Here is a 22,371-nt window from a genome sequence, read left to right as displayed (position 1 = left end):
TGAATTAGGAGTAAAGGGCTAAATATAAAGATACATAAGTACATGGAAGGTATTTATGTGTAAGCAAGGTAATATATCTAGATTTAAGTTGTATTTAATAACTCAGACTTTCAAGTGTTCTTGTACTTTAAGCTAATTTATTTGTTTTTATAAATGTATTATTCAATAGTGAAGCAATTGTAGATGAATAGTTATGATAAAAATGTACTTATTTATGCAGTGACCTATATACATGTTTAATGTAGAATAATCTAACAAAAAGTAATATTGTATTGTATTGTAATTCCATTTATATAGCGCTTACTACCCCTGGTTAGGCGTCGAAGTGCTTTTTCGGTGAGTAGGCCGCTACTCTGGAACCCATAAAGGAATAGTGGTGAATTAGTATAGTGAAATATGAAATTAATTTGAGTGGTCGATATGTTAGACAGTTATTTGGATTGAGAAGGATAGTGGAGGGATAGAAGAGGGGAAAAGGTTTGCATTTATATGGTGCTTACTACCCCAGGTGGGGTGTTGAAGCGCTCTTTCGGCTAGTAGATTATCACAAGTTATCACTAAGGCAATAAGAAGAAGCCGAGGAGCTATAGGTGAGCCATAGACGAGCTGTAAGGAGCTGTTAAGGAGATATCCGAGTAGGAGCTCACCAGACCCCGTGCAAGTCACACCCAAAACTAACTGGGCCGCATCCACAGGGACCTGGGCTCACACTCAGCAGCAGACCACTAAGGCTGCTGCGCTCTGAAGTGCACGGGAACACCAGGTGTGGTGCACACGGGAGAGCCACAAAGAAAAAAACTCCCACTTCACTCACCCTCGGGCTCTGGGCTTGCTCCAAATTCGATGAATGGCAACAGCGCTCAACAGGCTCTCAGGTGGTATGCTCCCCCACAATGTCTTTCCATGCCCCTATCCCTCCTCTCACCTCAGTGCCGAATCTCCAGTAATGGTGGCAGGTAAATGGTGACAGTGAGGGGGGAAGCGTGGTGGGATAAGACCGGGCCTTTTTAGGCGGGACCTACCCTGTCGTGCCTCTGCCGTGCCCCTTGTTCCCCTTTCACACTGGGTGGTTATAAAAGAAAGTAGCAGTGCCCTCGTCTCCTTGCTCCCTCCTGCAGCTGCGTGGTAATGGACAGCAGCATCTCTCGCAGACTCAGTCAGTCAGCTGCTCCTCTAAGCAGCAGCGCGGTAGTCTGCGTGCTCACTCGCTCCAGGCACCAGATCACAGCAGCGCCGATAGTGCCTATGAAGGCAGGTGACCCATGCCCGAGAGCACCCAAGCTGAGGAGGCAGGCAGACCAAACACCAGAGCCCCAAAAACCCTGTGGCCTGTTGCAGCCTACTGCCTCACCTTAGGAGGGCCCGGCAGTGTTGTCTGTGACGTGGCGAGCTGTGTCCGCAGCGTCTGAAGAGGCGAACGGCCCGGCACTGATGCCCGAACCGAAGAAGGGACCGGGCCAGACACCGATCAGACGCCAATCCGTCACCAATCAGCCAGATGGACCAAAGTCAAACCACTGTGGGCCGCACTGTCGGCAGCAAGGTAGCGGCAGAGTAGAGAAGAGCTGTGGAACCTACAGAGCCTGCTGAGTCCTCACCGGCCTGCCTGCCTCGCAGAACTCAGGAGACACGGTGTGTGATGTCAGCACCAGCATTTATATAGCACTTGCTACTCCTGATGAGGTATTAAAGCCCTTTTTTGGCGAGTAGCACACTACTCCAGATCGCATAATGGATTAGTGGTGAATTAGTATAGTGAAATATGAAAGTAATTTGAGTGGTGGATATGTTAGTTGGTTATTTGGATTGAGAAGGATAGTGGAGGGATAGAGGGAAAAAGGTTTGCATTTATATAGTGCTGTCTACCCCTGATGAGGTGTTGAAGTGCTTTTTTTTCGGCAAGTAGCACTCTACTCCAGAACCCATAAAGTATTAGTGGTGAATTAATATAGTGAAATCTGAAAGTAATTTGAGTGGTGGATATGTAAGTCAGTTATTGGATTGAAAAGGATAGTGGAGGGATAGAAGAGGGAAAAGGAAGCAGAACTAACAAATAGCTGTATATTTATAAACATGACATTATACACATTTATACAAAGGAATACACATATCTAGGTACACATAAATAATCCATATAACTGCACAACACACACACACACACGCTTTACATTTATGTTTGAGTATGGTGGTTATGTGGGGAAGAGCCAACTCTTGAGTAGTCTTCTGAAGATAAGTTAGTTATCTGTGAATATTATGTTAGGGGGTAAAGAGTTCCATCTCTTAAACAGAGAAGGATGTGCCCCCCTTTGTTTTTTCTTGTATGGTGGGATTTTGAGACAAGGTGCCAATCTAGAGCAGAGGTTCCTTTGTTAAATGTATTCAGTGATTTTATTCCTGATGAATAGCAGCCCTGTTCCATGTTTTGCTTTGTGGGTGTACAAAGCAGCTTGAACGTGGATCTTCTGGCAAATGGTAACCAATGTAGGGGCCTTCAAGGCAGGAGAAATGTGGGCTTGTGGCTTTATATGTAAGAGTAGTCTGGCAGCAGAGTTTTGAATCCGTTGTAGTCTTTTCATAGTTGCTAAAGATGAGCCGTGGTAGAGGCTATTGGCGTAATCGACTTTAGACAGAACAAGAGAGATAGTAGCCTGGATCGTGTGTGGAAATCCCAGGTAGGGGAAGATGCGTCGCAGAGTTTTTATAGTAATGAAGCTGGATCTTGCTAGTCCAATTGGGCATGCATTCATAGCTTCGAGTCCATGGTAATTCTTAGATTTCTTACTTCCTTAGATACTTTAGGCGGTGTTCCCTAATCGTCAGGCCTGCTGGCGAGGGGGGGGCATACATTTTCCACACATGTGAGTATTTCCGTTTTTGGAAGCATTCAATTTGAGATGGCTCCATGTCATCCACTGATCAACAGATCTGAGACAACTGAACATTTGTGATTTTCCAATGTCTTTGGGGCTTTCAAGTTCAAAGAATATTTGTGTGTTATCTGCATAGTTATACCATGTGAGGTGAAATATATTGATCAGTGCTGTTAATGATTTCATGTAGATGTTGAAAAGCGTAGGTGAGACGATGAGCCTTGAGGGCCCCCTGCTTTAGTAAGGTATGAGAAAGGGGGGGTATGGATGATATTTGTTTTGTTTTGAAGGTATGATGTGATCCAGTTGAGAGCAGTCAGCAGTGAGTGTCATGGTCAACTGTGTCAACGGCAGCTGAGAGGTCCAAGAGAAGTAGTGCAGCAGTAGTTCCAGTCAACTGTGTTCTTAAAGTCATCCCTGATGGAAATGAGGGCAGATTCTGTGGCTCTTGCTGGACGGAATACTGTTTAGAAGTATGGAATTATCTTCAATTAATTGTGACATCTGGATGAATGCTGCACTTTCTATCAGCTTGCGCAGGAAAGGTCCATTTGTGATTGGTCTGTAGTTGTCGGGGTTAAGCGGACCCAGGTTTGTTTTTCTTTAGTAATGGGTGTATGTATGCCCTTTTTAGGTCTTCTGTAAATATTCCCATAGTAAAAGAATTGTTGATGATACTGGTGTGGCAGCAGAGGTAGATAGAAGTATTTTCTGGAAGGTTTTTGGTGGACATGTGTCAGAAGAGCTGACGGCAGGCCTGTTTGTTTTGACCAGGTCCATGAATTAATTGTGTAATATTTTTTGGGAAGGAATGCAGAGGCTGGGTTAGCCTACTCTTTGAGTTTTGTTTTGGAAAAGGGTCAGTGCTGGTGTTTTTTCTTTGTTTTAAATAGGAGTCCAACGTGTCTGCTTTGGTTGTGTGATGATTTGCGAGTTTGTCTGGGAATTCTTGAGTAATGAGATGAATTCCTTCTAGGCAATTTGGTTTACGAAATTTGGTGGAAATGTTATCAAATTCTTTATTTGCACATTTAGCATTTGGAATCCTGTCTGAGACGTATTTTTCTTTTCTTAGCTTTTTTGATTGCTGACTTGTATAATCTGTTAAGTTTCTGTAGGTGAAGTTTGTCTTGATTGATGTTTGTTTTGAACCAGGTGCGTTGCAGCTGTATGATTTGTTGTTTTATCCCTTTTAGCTCTGTATTTCTCCAAGGCGCCTGCTTTCTTTTGTTCTGTTGTTTTATTGTTATTGGTATTAGAATATCAAAAGCTTCGCGTATACACTCAAATATTTTTAACAGAATTTATTGTGTCTAGATCTATATTGGATGTTCGTTGTGTTTCCAAGTGTTTAAAATTTAGTTTGTTCCACGGTTGCCAGGTTGATGCATGTATGGTGGTTTTAGGTGTGTTGCTCTGTGGTGTTTTATGGTGGAAAGCAAGCAACTGGTCATCTGAACTTGTGACTGGAGTAATCGTTTGAAAGGTAACTATTTCTGGATTTGCATAAATTACATCTAGGATTTGTCCAGCAATGTGTGTGGATATGTGGACGATCTGATAAAGGTTCATTGTGTCTAGGCCAATGATGATTGTTTTCAGATGTGGCATATTTGGTTTATCACGTTGAGCCGCTCTTCAGTTCCAGTTTATTTCATAGACATACAAAGAGTTAGCACATTTTTAGTCCAATTCATTATTGTGTTGCTTCAATATGGCATCTTACAATGCATATAGGGCATCCCAGAAAAATACAGCAATTTATAGTAAAGAAAAAAAACTTCCAAAGAAAAGCTAAAGAAACAAAAACTGTGAAAACATACTTTTTATTGGCGATCTGTAGGAGGACACCACAAGTGGATCTGGCCTTAGCACTGGGTTTTCTTGAAGGCTTACAATTTGCCTGCACTCCTCTAGACCCCGGGAGACAGCATGAAATATTTGAGTTTTCTCAACTGGAAAGTAGTCAGAATATATACTCCACTCACACTTAAAACACTCTGAATACAGCCTAACATATCACTAGGTGGATGAGAAAAAAACATACAAAAGTGATCACCCCTATCAAGGGTATTCTGATGATTGACTTGTTGACCTTCCTGGGGTTGATGATTAGTCTGAACTTTCCTAATGGCTTTGGTACTAGGATGACAGTTTAATAGCAGTCTTTCACTTTTTTCTTTCCGTGCACAGATAACATTGCTTCCTTTAACAAGAGAATCTCTACAGCCTCTAATATGGCTTCCTTTTTGATAGAGGCTGATGGACAAGGAGTAGTTAAAGACCCAGGGGAAGATTTACAAGCCCCTTGTGCCACTTTTGCGTCACTTTTCCAATGATAAAAGTGACGCAAAAGTGGTGCAAGGGGCTTGTAAATCTGCCCTCCCAGTGTCTGAAGGCATGGAGGCGAAATTAATCTGATAATGCCCAGGACAAAAGTGTTGGGAGTGGATCTTTCCCATGCCATCCTGAACTGCTTTAATCAACCCCCAACTGGCAGAGACCTTTCGTCTGCATAGTCAGAACAGCTTGTATTTATTTGGAGAAAAAGTCTTTAACTTTCGATCCTGGATATTTTTGAAATTCCTATTCCCTTCTCTTTTGGAAAATCTAGAGAATGGTTGTGCGATTTCCTAGAGTTTTGACAAAAGAACATTTCCATAAAGTTTTTGAAGGTAGCATTGTATTATTCGAGGGGGGAGGAATGTTTCCTCTTCTTAAATAAATTATGGAGCTTGTGTTCCAACCCTGGTCCAAACATGTACACTCTCAGGAAAGGCACATGTAGAGGTGCAGACATCTGCAACGAGTCAGTACACTACTCCTTAAGAAAAAGGTTTCTCTTTGCTAGCACATTTGCTTCTTCGGTTAATGCTGAAGTATACACCACATCAAAGGAGATAGCCAACAACAATTCGAGTTCATTCTTGATTACCTTAACTAAGTTAGAACATTCATATCCTTCTTGTATCACTCTACACAACCCCTTAATATCAGCAGTGAGAGACTGGCTTATATAAGCCAGTGGCGTAACGATAATTGAGGGGGGCCCCCTGCAAGGTATGTGGAGGGGCTCCCTCCGGACTCTATCAGGAGCTTTTCAGCCGAAGTGCAGGGCTGAGGGGGCCCCCTCGAGCTTGGGGGCCCCCCCACACTGCGGGGGATGCAGGGGCCTGTGTTACGCCCCTGATATAAGCACCATATATCTCTGCTCTCATGGCTAGGTGTGCTCCAGAATAACTCTTTTTAATTGCTGAATCAATCTTTTTGTCTGTTTCGTCTATAAGGATACTTTCCTCTGTAATAGTAGTGCACCCCACTAAGCTAGCCATCATAGAATCCACCACCACAATCTAGGGGATCTTTTTATCATCCATGTTCTCTAGTAAATAAAGTATGAACATGAATTCGAGCACCAAATTTTATCTGGATTGAGAACGCTATAACCTTGTAGATTTACTCTCCTTGGTTGAAGAATCTCTTTTACTGCATGAGAGGTAAGAGGGAGTAAACGTAAATTGCAGTTCACAATAATAATGTAACAGTTTAGACACACGATAAGGATGAAACTACTGTCGTAGGGGTGGGCTCGGGAGGGGGTTGGAAGGGAGGTGGGGGGGAGTTTCATTACAGTTGAGTTATGTTGGAACGGATAAAAACGAAGCGAACAACGTAGATTGGGAATCCTCCACAGACGTGTACTTAGCTCTAATTGCCTGCATGTATTATTCTTGAAATGTCCACCGCCTCGGCTGAGGTGGTTGAGATGTATTATTGTTTCTGTACATGGTATGCAGATTTGGAGGAACACACTAATAAAGAAATTTCAACAAAAACAAATGTTGGAAAAAAAAGGATGAAACTACTGAAGAAGGTTAAAGGATTTTATTACAAACTCAGAAACAAACTGATATAGGTGAGTCTCAAAGGCATGATACTGAAATATAGAATCACGAGAATTAATCTAAATCTCCTAATGAAATTCAGTCTAAACAATAGGAAGCAAACCAAAAATTCGGTGGCTACAATACAAAAGATGCGAAATAGAATCTGAAGGTTTATTTGCAGAATTCAATCTTTCTGCCTAGTCATTAGTATTTCAATTAAAGTCTAACTTATTCAGCCCTTTACTAACTTTTGGGAAACCCTAGTAATCTAAGAACAAGCATTGGCATAGCCAATAGGTCTCGCATTTGGGACCTTATAAGTTTTTAGCTATGCAATAGTTGATGTTATTGCACCATGGATATTGTGCTGCATAACTAAATACTTATAAGGTCCCAAAAGCGAGACCTATTGGCTATGCCAATGCTTGTTGATGGGGGAGGTGAGGGGGAGGCTGAATACGCATGGTGCGGTGCAGGGGAGCCAAGGAACCACTCTGTGCTGGGGAGCTCTGAAAGCATGGTGCCTTGGAAGAAAACTGAAAAAAGTGCTGTGCACACAGGGTTGTGCACAAGGATATATGATATTGGCAAATTATGCTTGTATATGTAGCCTTAACACAATTGATTAATGTGGCTAGCAAACATGTGCATTGCACATGTACACCAATGGTACAGCTTGGTTCCTGCGCTGCAGTTTATTCTTCGTGCACTTTTCAGTGCAGCAGATTCATTGTATGGGTAGAAATAACGTGCTTTATCTTGAGTGCCAGCCCCTTCCCTGAATAAGTGGAGTGCTCAGACCTGCAGAAAGTCTCTACAACCAGAGAAACTACTTTATACACTGATTCATTGTTTTCTATTCTCGCCTGAATTTACCATTGAAAACAAGGAAGCTGTGAAAAAACACTTGGAAAATGTTAGGACTATATTTCCAGCCTACTTCGTTTTTGTATAAATATATTTTACATCTAATTCCACCACTGATATGGTGGGTGCAGGGGGAGAGGGGTGGCTTAAGGGGGGTAATGGAGGTCCCATTATTTTAGAGGATAAAAAAATCAACAACAACAAAAACGTAAATGTTTGTGTACATAATTAAATTTACACTTATGGAAGGTAAAATAATGAAAAAACTCAACTCAACACTTTGCCACCTACTGGATGAAAGAAGCAAAATGTAATTTCTGATTGCATCGAGAATTTGATACGAAAGTAGGGTCCAACAAGTTGGCGAGGGTATTCCAGTGTCTTAAACCTTCAGACAAACAGCGAAGTTTGCGAGTGTTCTGAAATTTACTACGGGCTGTAAGCAATGGATGCTCGAAGAGCTCTTTCAGTATGACGCTGCTCTAACACAGGTCTCTTAGGGCAAACCCCGTCCAACTTCTGCAAGTCAGCAGCTTTGTCACCTCAGTGAACGTTTTAGTCTGGGACTACAACCCCTTTAAACAAGCCGAGTAATGCACTTACTAGTGAATACACACGACTGCAGCGCACAGCTTAGGAACATCTTAAACACAAGAAACTGGTAACCTAAGCTATGCAGACCCCCAACAACAATCATAATGCTGAAGCAGAGGTCAGCATTCACCGGCATCATCTTGGGTCCGTACAGCATTGATGCGGGCTACGAGACGGTTTGAGTCTCCCTTTCTCCCTGTGATTAATAAAAAAAATCAATATAAATAAATGATAATCATTTGTTAACCCCTTCGATGCTGCGCAGATTCCGCCACTGTGCTGGCGGAATCTTGCGCGGGCGTGGTCATGACGGAATGGTTCCGTCATGAGCACAGCTCAACCGTGGGTCATGACGGAACCATTCCGTCATGAGCACCGAAGGGGTTAAGAAAATAAAACTGGTAAATGGTAAACAAAATAATAAATGTACTATGCCTACCGCAGTAGAGGAAGCAGGAAGTGGGATAAGGGAGGGTGTGCACTTTAGCGGCCGCTTTGATGTTCTCAGTGGCCGCGCGGCTCACTGAGAACATTAAAGCGGCCGCGAAATGATCACGCAGGCTGCCAAATGGTGCGCGCGCCCGGCGCACATGCACTGTAGTTGGCGGCCTGAAAGCACTAGTTTGCACTTTCAAATCCCCCGTTTACAAAAGCTCTCGCGAGAGCAGCGCTAAAGCGCTGGCTCAGGCGAGACCTAAAAAGGTGTCAGTATGAAGGAGTCTTATGTAAAAGCACTCCAAGCCTAAAGAGTATCTCATTAAGTTACAGAATGAGAAGAATTGCATGAGAGGTCTGTTCTTCATGAAATTCTTAAGGGCTCTGCTCTCTAACTTATGACACAACATCAATTAGCACACACATCATTCAAGGTAACCAGTCTGTCAGGAGGACAGCAGCTCTAGCCCCGAGGTGCTTGACATGGACAAGAATACTGGTCTCTACCTCACCGCGCCGCCCTCTTCTGTGTTTACAGCCCCCTAGAGAAGGACCACAAATGTGGGACAAGCCTCATTTTCCGAGATCTCTATGTCATTTGGAGAACGTGGTCCCTTCTATTGGGGAAACAACAGGAATTCCCTGAACTCCAGCAAGCACGGAGGAAGGCCTGTTGGGGGTTTGTCTGGGAAGTGAAGAGGAGAAAGAGGAACAATCCGAGCCAATGACAAACTGGCCACCCTTGACGGAACGCCGACAGGAAGAGGACGTTCCCTCACAGCCAACTAGAGAAGAAGGGCCACAATACAGTGCTTTAAATGGGCCGGTACTCACCGGTACGGAGTACCACCACTTTTATTTTTCTCCCTTTGAGTACTGGAACTTTTCCTTCGCCAAGGACAGTACCGGTACTCTTAGGGGAAAGTCAGGCAGTGCAGGCTTGATGGCATTGGGGGCTGTGCTGCTGCGCAGAAAGTGCTCTGCTCAGCCGCTGCCGAAAAAGAGAAGGCAGAATGGAGGGAGGGGCATTCTATATCTCTGAATGGAGCCGCTGCTGAGCAATCACGCAGCAGCTCATTTGCATCACTTAAGGGCTGTTTAGGGCAGTGCTTAATTTGTGCCGGTGCTTTCCGGTGCTTAGCACAGGCACTTACTGATCAGCGTCTACCACGCTGCAACTCTGCATGTCATATGCCACTGTGATGCGCGTAGGCAGCATATAAAATTACCTCACTGACCCGGCTCAAACAGTGTTGTGTTTGCAGTGTTCGTCTCCCGAAACCGAGTTCCGGTGAAGCAGTACTGCAGAGTCTGCGCTGAAGTCAGTATGTTGTGGCAGTGGCTGTGAGAGGCAATAAAAATATTCACATCGATCACATCTGATATTCTATGATTCATTACTGCGTCCAGACCGTCCGACTCTAACCATAATTTATTTTTCCATTTCCAACTCCCATATGATCCACATTAAAATTCAACTGGTCGTGAGGATGCGGCTTTGCGAATTTGCTTTAGTTAGGCGGTGGCCGTCGTCCTTAGTTCAGTGTTTCCGGTGGGCGGGACACTGATTGGGCTCAATTTGGGCTGGATTTAGTTCAGCGCGCCCGTAGGGCTGTGCCGCAGGCAGCGTGGCGTAGATTTTCTTTTAAATGCCATGCCCCTGCACACCTGTTCCCCGTCACAAAACATGAGCGAGTGGTAACTGGTGGTTAACGAGTGATGACGTCGAGTGCAGGCAGCAGCAGGCCCATCGCAGTTATCCATTAATAAAGGCAGACAGCCACTGCCCACCATCACCTAACCGTAAGTGTAGAACCAATGCTTGGTTGTTTTTTATGCGCATGGCCGTGGTGGGTGGTGGGTGGTGTGTGACGTGACTCCAGCTCCCGCAGATGGAGAATCGATGATTGCACAGGGCCCCAGCCTCTGGCATGTGCAGTAGAATAGGCGCTGCTGACAAGCATGGCAGAGTCTTTAAAAGCACCTGCTGCTGCGTTCCAGCTTCGGGCAAGTTTCAGGAAACTATCAAATTGTCAAGATAACTCCAGGTGATTAACGTTCTTCCTGGATCGAGATTGAAGTTTTTGTAGTGGAATTTTTGACTAATTGTGAGGTAGGTAGCAGAGAGGGTTAATATGCCTACTGCGAGGAAAATGTACTCTGCAGATCACAGAGTGCATATAATATAAATAGGTCAGTGGTTAGTGCTTTGGTTCGAGAGATAATTTTGTTACTTGCATTTTATAAGTTAAAATTCTATGATAGAGCAGTCAGCTATTAACTGAGGGGGGGCACCAACAAACATTGTCGCACTGGGCGCCACCAGCACTAAAGCCGGCCCTGCCCGGGACCAGGGGCTGCGAGGCAGGATTGCTTAGGATAGGCCTTGGACTCATCACTCCATTTACTTTACTGTTCACTTTGTTCATATAGGTATGAACTGAAGTGAACCACGGATGCCTCGCAGCCTCCAGCGCCGGGCACCTTGTTCAAGTACCATGCCCTTAATGGCATTGATTTGTTTTTAATTATGGCAGTTTTTTATATAAATGAGGCCATTTCAGAAATGTTTTTGAAGCATCCTTCAAGTACGCCGAGCAGAGAGGGACAAGTGTTATTATTTATCTAAAATCCTCACATTGGGTGACAAAGGCTTCTTTCACAAGACAATAGGACATCAATATGCCAAGGGCACCCTAGTCTAAATAATGCTTGATATAATGAAATCTTATTTGGACTGTTTTTAATGATGCATGTCTTTTAGTAGACCCTTTATCATTCGGAGTAAGAAGTTTTATGTTTAGGACTCTGGACCAAGGCACTGAAAGACCTAAGAGTTAATAGGACAGATCGACGTGCACAATAGCATGAAGGAAGGTCTGAAATGAATACTGAAGAAGGGAAACACGGGGTCAAAAAATAACTGAAGTGGCAATGAACGCTACGAAAAAATTAACTTCATATGTGTTGCAAATCGTCCATTTCCTATTGGCTTCTTATTCACTGCTTGTACTGGTGCAAGGACTGGCTCTGCTGTGAATGGCCACAACAGTAATGTGTGTCTGAGTTCTGCATCACCCTGTTAAGGAAACTAATAATAGTTAAAAAATGTCATACCAGTGTGTTAATGGTCCAAAATAGAACCTGGCCTGGACGGTTTTAAGCCTTGTTGGGGCTTATCATTGAGGTGCAACTTGAGTCCTATGAGATAGCTGTGTCATAATACAGCCCACATCTCTATACAGACTGGCCATATTATAGACCTGATATATGATTTTGAAATGGAGGGTGACACTGATAAACCTTGTCTAGTGCTGTGTGTGGATAAACAGGCCCTGTAGAGGCAATTGGTCATCCTTGTACTTCAAACAGCTCTGATATAAATCAAAGACCGTGGCTACCTACCACAAAAAGTAGGAGTGTAGACTTTTAACTGCTAACCATGATATTTATGTATAGAGCAAGGACAGTCAACGCCACTGATGGGCTGCTTCAGGACCTGGCGTTTAGGGCGAGTGCCATCCATCCTGAAGCTCCCTCTTAGCCCGAGGCGTTGGTATGTCTGAGAGGTGGCTAATAACAGAATTTAAATTTTAGAGGTTTCGTGGTAAATCTTGATGGAAACCCCAATGTTTTGTGTTGCACCGTTACTTCTACTGCAGCAGTTACTTAGATCTAAATAGTGGCATCTCAATTTGAAAGAAACGCATGATGATGCGAACACAGTGGCATTCAAGCCAGGTAATCGATGTAAAAATGTGTCACAGTCACCAGGAGTCAATGTATATTAGGCAGACAATTACCTAAAATGATTTCATTTGCAGAAGTCACTAACCTGTGAGCTTCAAATGTTTCAGCGAAGCTATGTGGAAAATAGATTTCCCTGAGGAAAATAAACTTTTTATCTTTTTCATTTTTTCTCTGTACTGTGGCTTGATAATTTTAACACTTCTCATTGAATACAAGCTATGCTCGATTCTATCAAATATTTGGACTCTGCATATCCGATTCACACACTTTGTTGGGTTCATTATTAATATGCAGAAACTTGTGGTGCGGCTGCAAGTTCCCTGTGAGTCAGCTGACATGTTGGATGTACTGTTGGGAAAATCATTGTCATCCAGTAACCCATGTTTTCTTTTGGTGCACATTGATCTCCTGGGGTGCCGCAGAAGCATGGTAGCAAATGGGAGGTGAGGTGAAGAATAACTTAGAAGAGGGTAGGGAGGAAGGGTAGGAAGGAAGCAGAGAGAGACAGAGGTAAAGAGGGGTGAGGTCAGATACCGAGAGAGAGATAACGGAGCAAGAGATGGGCGAGGAGAGAAGTAAAGATATATAGAAAGACAAGGTGTTGAGGGAGGGATAGGTAGAGAAAGACTATCAGAGTTAGAGGTAGACGGGAGGGTGGGGGGAGAGATTTGGACAGAAAAATAGAAGCAAGTAAGTGAGAGAAAGAATACTGAGAGGGGCTTGGGAGGTGGGGGCCCAGATTAATTGCCCATTTTGCCCTTGCCTTAAAGAATCTCTGGGTGACAAACTATCCCAATTACCCATATACAAAGTTGTGATATTGTCTTCAAAGAATCAAAATGCCCTCTAGCCCAGTTGATGAGTTGATGTAATTAATACTGCTGCCATGAGTGTGTTTGTAGTCTGTAAAGAGAAGACTGCAGTGTTTAGTGCAGCAGTATTTATGTACAAACTTGTATGACATGTGTATTATTCATTTAACTTATAAAAGTTTGCAATTGCAAGTAATGCACATAAGGTGATGGCACTGCAGGCACATGGCAGTGGTGGCCACAACTTGTGATTTACACTTGGGAAACTTGCACTGCTGCTGTCACTGCTTCCTGTTGTTTAACTGTTCTTTGCGTTAGGGATGTTTGCAATCTTGTTGTCAAAGCTATACCTGTGTTATATGCTGCTGAAACCAAAGCAATGAACTATATGAGGGAGAGGGGTGCAGGGTGCAAAGGGGTGGAACACGTGTACAAAGAAGGGCAGGTTTCCCTCCCCCACACAGTGGTGTGTACAGGTGGCTGTGCTTGTTGTCCGTGCATGTTGTCTGTGTTTTGGTTTGTGTCTGGCTCGGTTGTTATGAAGCTGAGTTGAAAGAGGGCATAAGGTGGTAAAGCTAGTAAGCCTGTATCTAATTCCCAGAAGCCCAGCGGTTCTGCAGCCTCAAATTTCCATAGAGCCCTCTTTTTACACTTTGGCATTTTACATTTTCTGTATATGGGATGCAATGTTTTTCTTCCTGACCCATCTTAAACTTAATACAATACAATCCACGTACTGGAATGCCGGGAGCTCCTTTTAGGACAATTGAATGCTGATGACCAGTAGTGACTGGCACTGTTCCCACTAATGTGCGCGCGCGCGCACTTCTCTACCTTCGAGCGCGCAGTACCGTGTGTGCAGCGCGCACAGATGGCACTTCCCACGAGAGAATTCGCACCGCCGCCACTTTTAAAAGGCGCGCGGCGCGAAAAACGGGCATTTTCAGACTGAGGACGGCGGCGGCGGAAGTGACCACTTTGCAGTGCAACACTCGGGAGCGGAGGTAAGCTTAATGCGGCCAATTCCTTTTGTTGGGGCTTCTGTATTGCCCTGATTGCTGTATTCTTTAGTAGAGTGAGGCTGCGGGGGAGATTGTGTGCCCTTATTTAAGTATTTATGTTAATTGCAGCCCCTTCACGAGCTGCGATTAACATGAATACTTAAATAAAATCAACGCAATCTCCCCCGCAGCCTCGCTTTACTATCAGAACAATACAGCAAGTTTAAAACGACGGCGTGTGCTTTGTAGGGTAATCGGCCTTGTTTTCAAACTTCCTGTATTGTTTTGATAGTAAAGAGAGGCTGCGGGCAGCTTGAATGCTTTTGTTTAAGTGTCCATGTTAATCGCAGCTAGTGAAGGGGCTGCGATTAACATGGATACTTAAATAAAAGCATTCAATCTGCCCGCAGCCTCGCTTTACTATCAAAACAATACAGCAAGTCTGCAAACCAGGCCGATTACCCTACAAAGCACACGCCGTGGTTTTAAACTTGCTGTATTGTTTTGGAGCATAGGGTGACCAACCGTACGTATTTTCGGCCGTCTGCCCGTTGTCCGTGAAGGATTCTTTAACGGACGCCATTTGTCGGTAACCGTGCACCCTCGCACCACCCTAAACCCGGCACAGCTTCCACCCACCTGAGAATCCTCTTCATGTTTAGGCACCATCACCTTTGCATTTCTTTGCGTGTCTTTGTGGTGGATGTCTGCGATAATGGCCCTGCTAACATTTGTATTTGCTCACTCGGGAACAGTGGTGGCTAGCGTTAACCCTAATGACCCTTAGACTATTGTAGCTACCTGGATGCTGCGCCTGTGGCAGAACCAATGTTGGTCTGTTTAGCACCAGCAGGGTTTTGCAGCTGGTGGCATCCATCTCTGCAGTGGGAGATGTAGATGGACAGCTATTTACCTGCATTAAGATTGTTTTCATTTATAGAGAGAGGATCTGGTTGATTTTTCAGGAGGAGGGTAAGGTGCCTGTGGGAGCACTGATGATGGTGAGTGAGGGTGAGAGTGTAAGGAGAGAAGGGCTTCGTTTTGGAGAAAGGAATCGTGTCGTCGTAGTCAGTGGCTTTTAGTAATGGAGGGATCTTATAAAGCAAGAGGGCGTGGAATCAAAGTTTTGGTGGTGTCTTTTACAGAATTGATAGAGCTAACTGATACCCGTTTTTGCAGTCACGAGGCTCAGAGGTTTGAGGGAATGAAGCCGGTGCAGAAAACACAAGTGCGAAGGAGCACAACTTTATTTTAAAATGTCTTGCCCATGTGTGAAGAAGGTTCAGTGCCGTTTGCAGCTTATTCTACGTAAACTTGCCTTTTAAGTGCTCTGGTTGCAATACACTGGAAGGACTGAAGTACCCAATCCAGATGGATTGTAAATTGTCTGCAGAACATATATATCCCTTGTGATGATCCTGTGACACGGCCACACTTCTTGGCGCAAGGTCACTGCGCTGCAGTGTGTGAATGAATGAAAACATTATACTGTGCCAGCTGCTCAAACCCACGTGGCTTTCTGTTCTTCTGGTGGCACCAGCGTGCCAGGGCACCTCCTCGTCCATCTACAGTCCGAGGCAGGGTTGGATTGGGATCAAAAATCGGCCCAGGCACACCAAAAAAAAGTGGCCCACATTCGTGTATTGCCTTCCGCAAAACACGTGAACTTTTATGAAAAGAAAGGGGGTGGAGGCATGTTAACTTCACTTAGATGCACAGATTAGGTCACACTGCTGAGCCACACATGAATGCAAGTGAGACCCCCTTCTGCTCAGGCCCCCTGCCCCCGCTCAATCAGCATACGTTTATGGGCTGGCCCAGCAAGAGAAAGGGAGTGATACCTTCGCCCATCTGCCTCTAGAAAGGTCACTCGGGCACCCACTGGGGCATCCTAACAGCACAGTCAGCCCCCAGGCTGCCCCAAAAAGCAGCCCACAGTTGAACTCGGTTACCGGCCCTTCAGCCATTTCCCGAGTGCCTGTGTTACCAATCCGACCCTGGGCCGGGGCCAGCCTGTGTCTGCAGCTTCCATGTCTGCCCCAGCTCCCTGGAGCTGCTGCGTCTCGAGACCGGCCTCCCTATATGGCCACACGGCTCCGTTCTTGTGGGACTTTGCTGGTTATCTCCACTCATCTCTGGAGATCTGGCGCAGGAATGCTGCCTTTAACTTTTCAAGTGCTGCTATCCCGAGAGACTCAAGGTAAGGCGGGCTTTGGTGCTTGGGAGCTTGGGGGCTTACGCCTTTCGGCACTTGCAGGGCAGATTGTGGGCTTTTGTTTAAGTATTCATGTTAATCAGAGCCCCTTCACGAGCTGTGATTAACATAAATACTTAAACAAAAGCCCACACTCTTCCCCACCAGGCCCGGTTCTAGCCAAACAGGAGCCTTGGCCCTCGCAGTGAGGGCTTGAAGGCAGGCGCGCAACACCATTGGGCTCAAAGTGCTGCAACCCCACCCCCCCCTCGTGTGTGTCAGCCCGGGACGAGACCGCTTCCCGGGCGCACACAGACAGTTTTAGAGATTATCGTGGCCGCACCTGAGTACTTCACAGGTCTTTAAAACACCATTTACATGTTAACCTGGCTTTATTTATTTTTTCACCCCTTCATCTCCACATGGCGAAAGGTGACATCCTTTCTTTGACAATGGTAACCATTGCCTACTGTTCTGCTGCGTGGATTTTTCTTTTTCTATGCAGCGCAGGAGAGAAGAAGTTTATTTATTCCTATTTACCTTTCCTGACCCCTGCAGCGGCTTATCACATCAGGCTGTGACACAAAGTTTGACTAATGGAGTAGGTACGAGAATGTGTTACTACATTTTTTTTCTTTTTAAAATCTGCACAGTGTGTGCTTCCTTTAAACAGTTTTTATCATTATCTTGGCCGATGCAGGACAACAATAAGACAGTACAAAAGGCCCAGATAATACTGGTGATCCTGCTGGAGAGCAATCATTTGTCTGTCAGATGAACTGTATTTTATGTGGATAGCTCAGTGGGTTACTGCCTTTGTCACAGAGATCCTTGTGTTACTTGCAGTTCAGAAGTTACAATCCTAACATAGGACAGTGACCAATGAACTGTCATCAAAGAGCTGCAGACAAACATGAATGGTATAGTTAGAACTTGGATTTTTTTGTTTTGTGATATAGTTAGTACTTCCCCAGTCTTTCATTATTCAAATGTTGCTAAAATGAGTATGTTTCGGCAGATATACATTTTTATCAGTAAAGCTGATCCCCATGGAATACTCTTTAAATCCTAAGGTTGTGTTTCCCCAGAGCAAACCCTCTTAAAATATACTGCCCACCAGTATGGATGACATGTGATTCCTACACCTTGTAATCCTCATTGGCTTATGTGACATTCCCTGTAGACTGATTTACATACTTGTATGATTCATTGTCTCTGTATAATGTGTGCGTGGTGTAAAGTACTGACACACACTACACTGATCTGAGAAGCGCTATACAACAAATGAAATGCATATGAGAGAGGGGCTAAGTAAAGATGAGGGGCACTGTTGGAGGGTGGCAGTGAGGGAATCTGAGGAAGAGGTCATGGGGAGGGGCTAGGGAGAGATGAGGGGCACTGGTGGAGGGTGGTAGTGAGGGAGTCTGAGGAGGAGGTCATGAGGGGGAGGGGCTACAGAGAGATGAGGGGCACTGGGGGAGGGTGGCAGTGAGGGAATCCGAGGAGGAGGTCAATAAAGGGGGCCATGGAGGGATGAGGGGCACTGTTGGAAGGTGGTAGTAAAGGTATTTACGGAGAAAGAGGTTATTGGTGTGGCACCACAAAATACTTTCGCATCAGCGCTGAAGCCGGCCCTGTCATGGCCTTTCTGTTTTTGTTTATTTAATTAGCAGTCGGGTCATAAGGGCTACTGTGGAACATACTTACTGGCACACGCACTCTCACTAACTGTATTAAATGTAGTTACTCTGCGCGGCTGCAGTGCGTGTGGTGTAAGCTGCAGCCCCTCTCCTTTGTGGTACCTACAGCATAGCAGGAGGTATGGGGTCAAAAATGCAGAGCTTGAATTCTAGCTAGTCACTTTGTGGTTTGAGACGAATAGAGGTTGGCTGTTATTTAGGCATCTATTTTGGTATTTGAGGAACTCCCTTGAATCGGCTGCCCTACTGTGCCTTGTTCTGTGTTTTGTTTAAACTTATCTGCAAGTAAAACATGATTGAAGGTTATTCCTCATGATGCTGATTTTTAAATTTCAGGCTGAATTTTTCTATTTACTGTTCAAAAACACCCTTACGTTCTTACAATCAAAAGCTATATTACTCTTCCGCTCGGGTGGTCTGTCGCAGGTTTTCTGCCATTGCAATGAATGGAAATGCAGCTCTTTGATAGTTAATAGCTTATTGTTCTATATTAGAATTTAAACTGCAAGTAACAAAAGGGGCAACATTTCCCCACCCAATGAACAGTGCTCCAGTTAAGAATCTTTAGTAAAATCTTATGATGGTACCACCGTTGGGGGCATATTATCAAGTATGGCGTTAAAATTATCGCCGCTTTGCAGCAGGAAACTGCCGCTAAAGCGGCGATAATGGGCTTGATATTATGCCCTTGAGCGTTCCAATAGAAGCCCAGGTTCACACATCAGAAGGAACGGAGCTAGCGGTAACCCTCTGGGACAGCACCGGATTATCAGTTACCCTTTGTATTAATAGGTGATAAGTTCAGATTCACCCTATGTGTGCGCTCTCGACTGGTACCCGCTAACACAATACCTCCCCAACCACTGGGGCAAGATAGGAACATAAACAGCAAAAGGCGCACCACAACCTCAAATTAAGTCAAAATTAGTCCATGTACATCCAATTTTTCTTTTCCAAAATGATCTTCTTTATTTTTCATATATTAAAATGACATTTAAGAACAGCCAGAGCAGCCGACGCGTTTCGTCCACTTGGGACTTCTTCAGGGCGTAAGAGATAATACATCTGTTTATGTGATTCTTTCTTGAGAATTCAGGAGTGTCATTCAGAGTCAATGGATAATGAGTACGTTGAATAGAATAGTGGTCTGATGTCGATAGGTAGCAAGTGAGCGTCCCGTCTTTTTAAGGATCGAGTGTCCATTTAAGTTAAAAACCAATGATAAAGTGGGATCCCGAATCTTTAGAATGCCCGATTCCGCATCCTTCAAGTCCTCGATAATAATCCTCAGGTATTCCGTAACCAGAACATGGGCTTCTATTGGAATTCTCAAGGGCATATTATCAAGCTTTAGCTGCAGTTTCCGGCCGCTAAAGCGGCGATAATTTTAACGCCGTTCTTGATAATATGCCCCTTGGAGTCTTGTGCTTTTCTAAACCTGAAGTGTACTTGCCTGTGTAACCAATTCATGTCATGGAGTGTTTATCCAATTTGCAAACCGACCTTAAGACCCTTAACGTGGCGCTGTATGTGTAAAAATGCACCATCTTTTCACTTTTTAAAGTAAACGTTTGGAGTGACATTTGGCGCTGCACACGCGCGCGGTCTGGTTCCCGGCGCACATGGCCAAGGTTGCAGCGCACAGAGATCCTCCACTGCCGCACACAGAGGAAATAAATTAGAGGGAACATTGGTGACTGGTATAGATCTACAACATTCCAATGTTTCCACCATTATGGTGCTTGCCTGTTGTTCCTCCTTGTCTTTTTTTGGAACATCATATTACCATTGTGCGGAATGCTCTAACAGCTTTATTAACCTTCTGTGTATGTCAATACCGCTTATTAAAGGGCCACCCTCTCCATTATAGGCCTGTGAGTTGGGCCTTAAACTCGGGTAGGGGGCCTTTAACAGCAAGTATAGGCACAGTAATATACAATCTCTGGTGCAGGAACCAGCTTGGTTACCTCGCAGCAGAGGCTGGGGATGAGTAAATAGGGAACAGCCAGGCCTGGAAGGAAGTGCTCTTCTCTTGGCAGCAGGGCTTGCAGTGGAGAGTTTCATTTGCCAGGTAGTGAAGTCCTTCTGCTCTCGTTGCAGTACACCCTGTGCCCAGTGACACTGACACCCACTGCATAGCTGCCAAGGTTTCAGATTCCTATAGTGCCATTTCCTTAATTTTAGTCAATTCAGTGTAGTTACGAGTGACTTTTAACGACTATGAATGACACTTTCTGGCCAGCAAAATCAAGCAATGAAGAAGAAAGAAACATATAAATATCAGACATTGCACCAATTTGTACATCGAGATTGTTTGAATCATACGTTTTGAGCTTTATTAAAGCATCTGCTACATTATGGCCCCAAACAGGGCATTAAACGTCCGTGATTGTTCAACACCTTTGAGTGATGTTTGTAATTTTTAGGGCAACACTCTGAAAATTGTTCCAGCGCCACTGGCCTGGGTGCCTTGTTTGACATTTTGATGCTTTCTGGCTAGGGTGCTTATGTCAGGTTGTCATAATTTACAATTTACTATGCTTTGAAAGTTAATGTAATGGAAAATGTGTTGTGCACTATTTTGGTCTTACTTTTTACAAAATGTTCATGAGGGGAGAATTTCCCCCAAACATCTCTAGCAGTCATTGAGTTCGCTGCGCTCGCTTCCTACACACCATATGGGGGCCGATCTAACAAAACTTGCCAGAGCTGCTTTTGGTTCCCAGTTCAGCCCTGAGTGTTGATTAATTAATCATTTTTGTGAATCACACTGTGTAACTAACTCGGCACACTGCCACCACCTCACCCTGCTTTTGTAGTAATACCGGAAGACAAAGCTTAAAAGTGAGGCAAACATTAGAAGATTTTGTGTGTTTTTCGAGTGAGCATAGACTCTGTTAAAAATGACATACCCTACCTCAGTATTCACCCCAAATCGGCACATAGAGCACTGGAATACTTCAAGTGTCCCTTTTCAATGCATTAGTCATTTTGGCTAATTTATTCCAAATTGTGCTTTAAATGCACTTTTGATTTAATATTTTTCAAAATTTTCACAGGGAAGGGGAATCTCCTATCAAAACCTTAATATGAGGAAGGCTCACTTGCTGAAATTCAGGTGGGGTATTACATCTGACTTTTAGCAGTGCCGTTTGAGTAAGTGGGTGGAGCCAATAGAGTAAGCGGGTGGAGCCAATAGAGTAAGCGGGTGGAGCCAGGGGCAAGAAGGTGTGGCCTACGACAAACATTTGAGCACCTGGACTTCATATTTTACAAATTAAGCACTCGTTTAGGGTTGTGGATGCCCTGCAGCCCTCTGTGAATAAAAGTTAAGGGTCCGATCAGACCCTGCCCAGTCAATCACACTGTAGGTGTGGGACTCTGAGCCTATCCCCTACCCCACAAATCTAATTGCAGCGTGATACCCGAGATTAATGAAACTGTTAGCACAAGTCTGGGTGGGGGGCTGAGAGATTTCACACACTACCCAGCATCAAATTGGGAAGGCGGACATTGGGCTATGGTACGGTGCCTAAGGGTCTCTCTGCTTTTCTTCCCTGCTCCCTGTCCAGGCTAGCGCCCTGAAGCTATAGTTTGCTGGGAAAGGGGGAGAGTTAGTGAATTGGCCTTGCTGTGTGCCTGTTGTTAGCACCTTCGCTCCAGTGTCTTTCAAGTCTTGGTGGAGGGGTTATGTTTGCATAGACTGTGAGGCATCTTTCCCAGATAGAAAAATTGAGAGGATGTAATGTTAGGATCAGAGCTGCCTAATAAGGTACTATGGAAAAAAGGTTTGAGTCCCAGCTTCAGCTCAACATCCTGTGATTCCGGGCAAATTACTTTTATGTTTCATTTGTGCCTCAGAGACAATCTGCATTGGTATGACATTCCCACAATAATAAACGTAGCCTTTTGCACATGGGAGGAAAAACCAAATACTCTACAGATAGCAGAAATATTTCTGTATTATCAAACACAATTGACACTAAGAAAATGTGGCTCCCATTAAATGCCTGCCTCCAAGCTCTGCCTCTAGCCCCGCCCACAATTGCCCCTCCTCCATTCACTACTTAAATTGATGAGTACCTGCACTTATTTTTTCCCATTTAAAGCACTGGCCACAAACCAAGACTCCATAGCGATCCAGGCCAAGCAGGAAGACGCCAGGAGGCCAACGACCCAGTGGAGACTCCCTCCATGCTCCTGGAGGTGCATGGCTTTCACAGGTACATGCCTTTATATGGGCCATAACGGGGAAGAGGGA

At 44.5% G+C, this 22,371-nt stretch overlaps 1 long non-coding RNA gene across 6 annotated transcripts in view; it reads left to right on the top strand.

Annotated features, from left to right (window-relative positions):
* LOC146798769 (uncharacterized) overlaps positions 1-22,371 on the top strand; it is a 93,383-nt gene that overhangs the window by 12,668 nt on the left and 58,344 nt on the right. For 5 of the 6 annotated variants that reach the window (XR_014968760.1, XR_014968762.1, XR_014968758.1 and 2 more), the window contains exon 2: positions 22,220-22,333. This is a non-coding gene — a long non-coding RNA (uncharacterized LOC146798769). Of the gene's footprint in view, positions 1-10,264; positions 10,457-22,219; positions 22,334-22,371 lie in introns of those variants that run through there. The other variant, XR_014968761.1, reaches the window with a different exon arrangement.

This window comes from Triturus cristatus, chromosome 9, assembly GCF_964204655.1.
Source record: "Triturus cristatus chromosome 9, aTriCri1.1, whole genome shotgun sequence".
NCBI classification, from domain to species: Eukaryota; Metazoa; Chordata; class Amphibia; order Caudata; family Salamandridae; genus Triturus; species Triturus cristatus.
The sequence above is the reverse complement of the archived record's forward strand: the minus strand, read 5'-3'. Positions and strand labels throughout refer to the sequence as shown.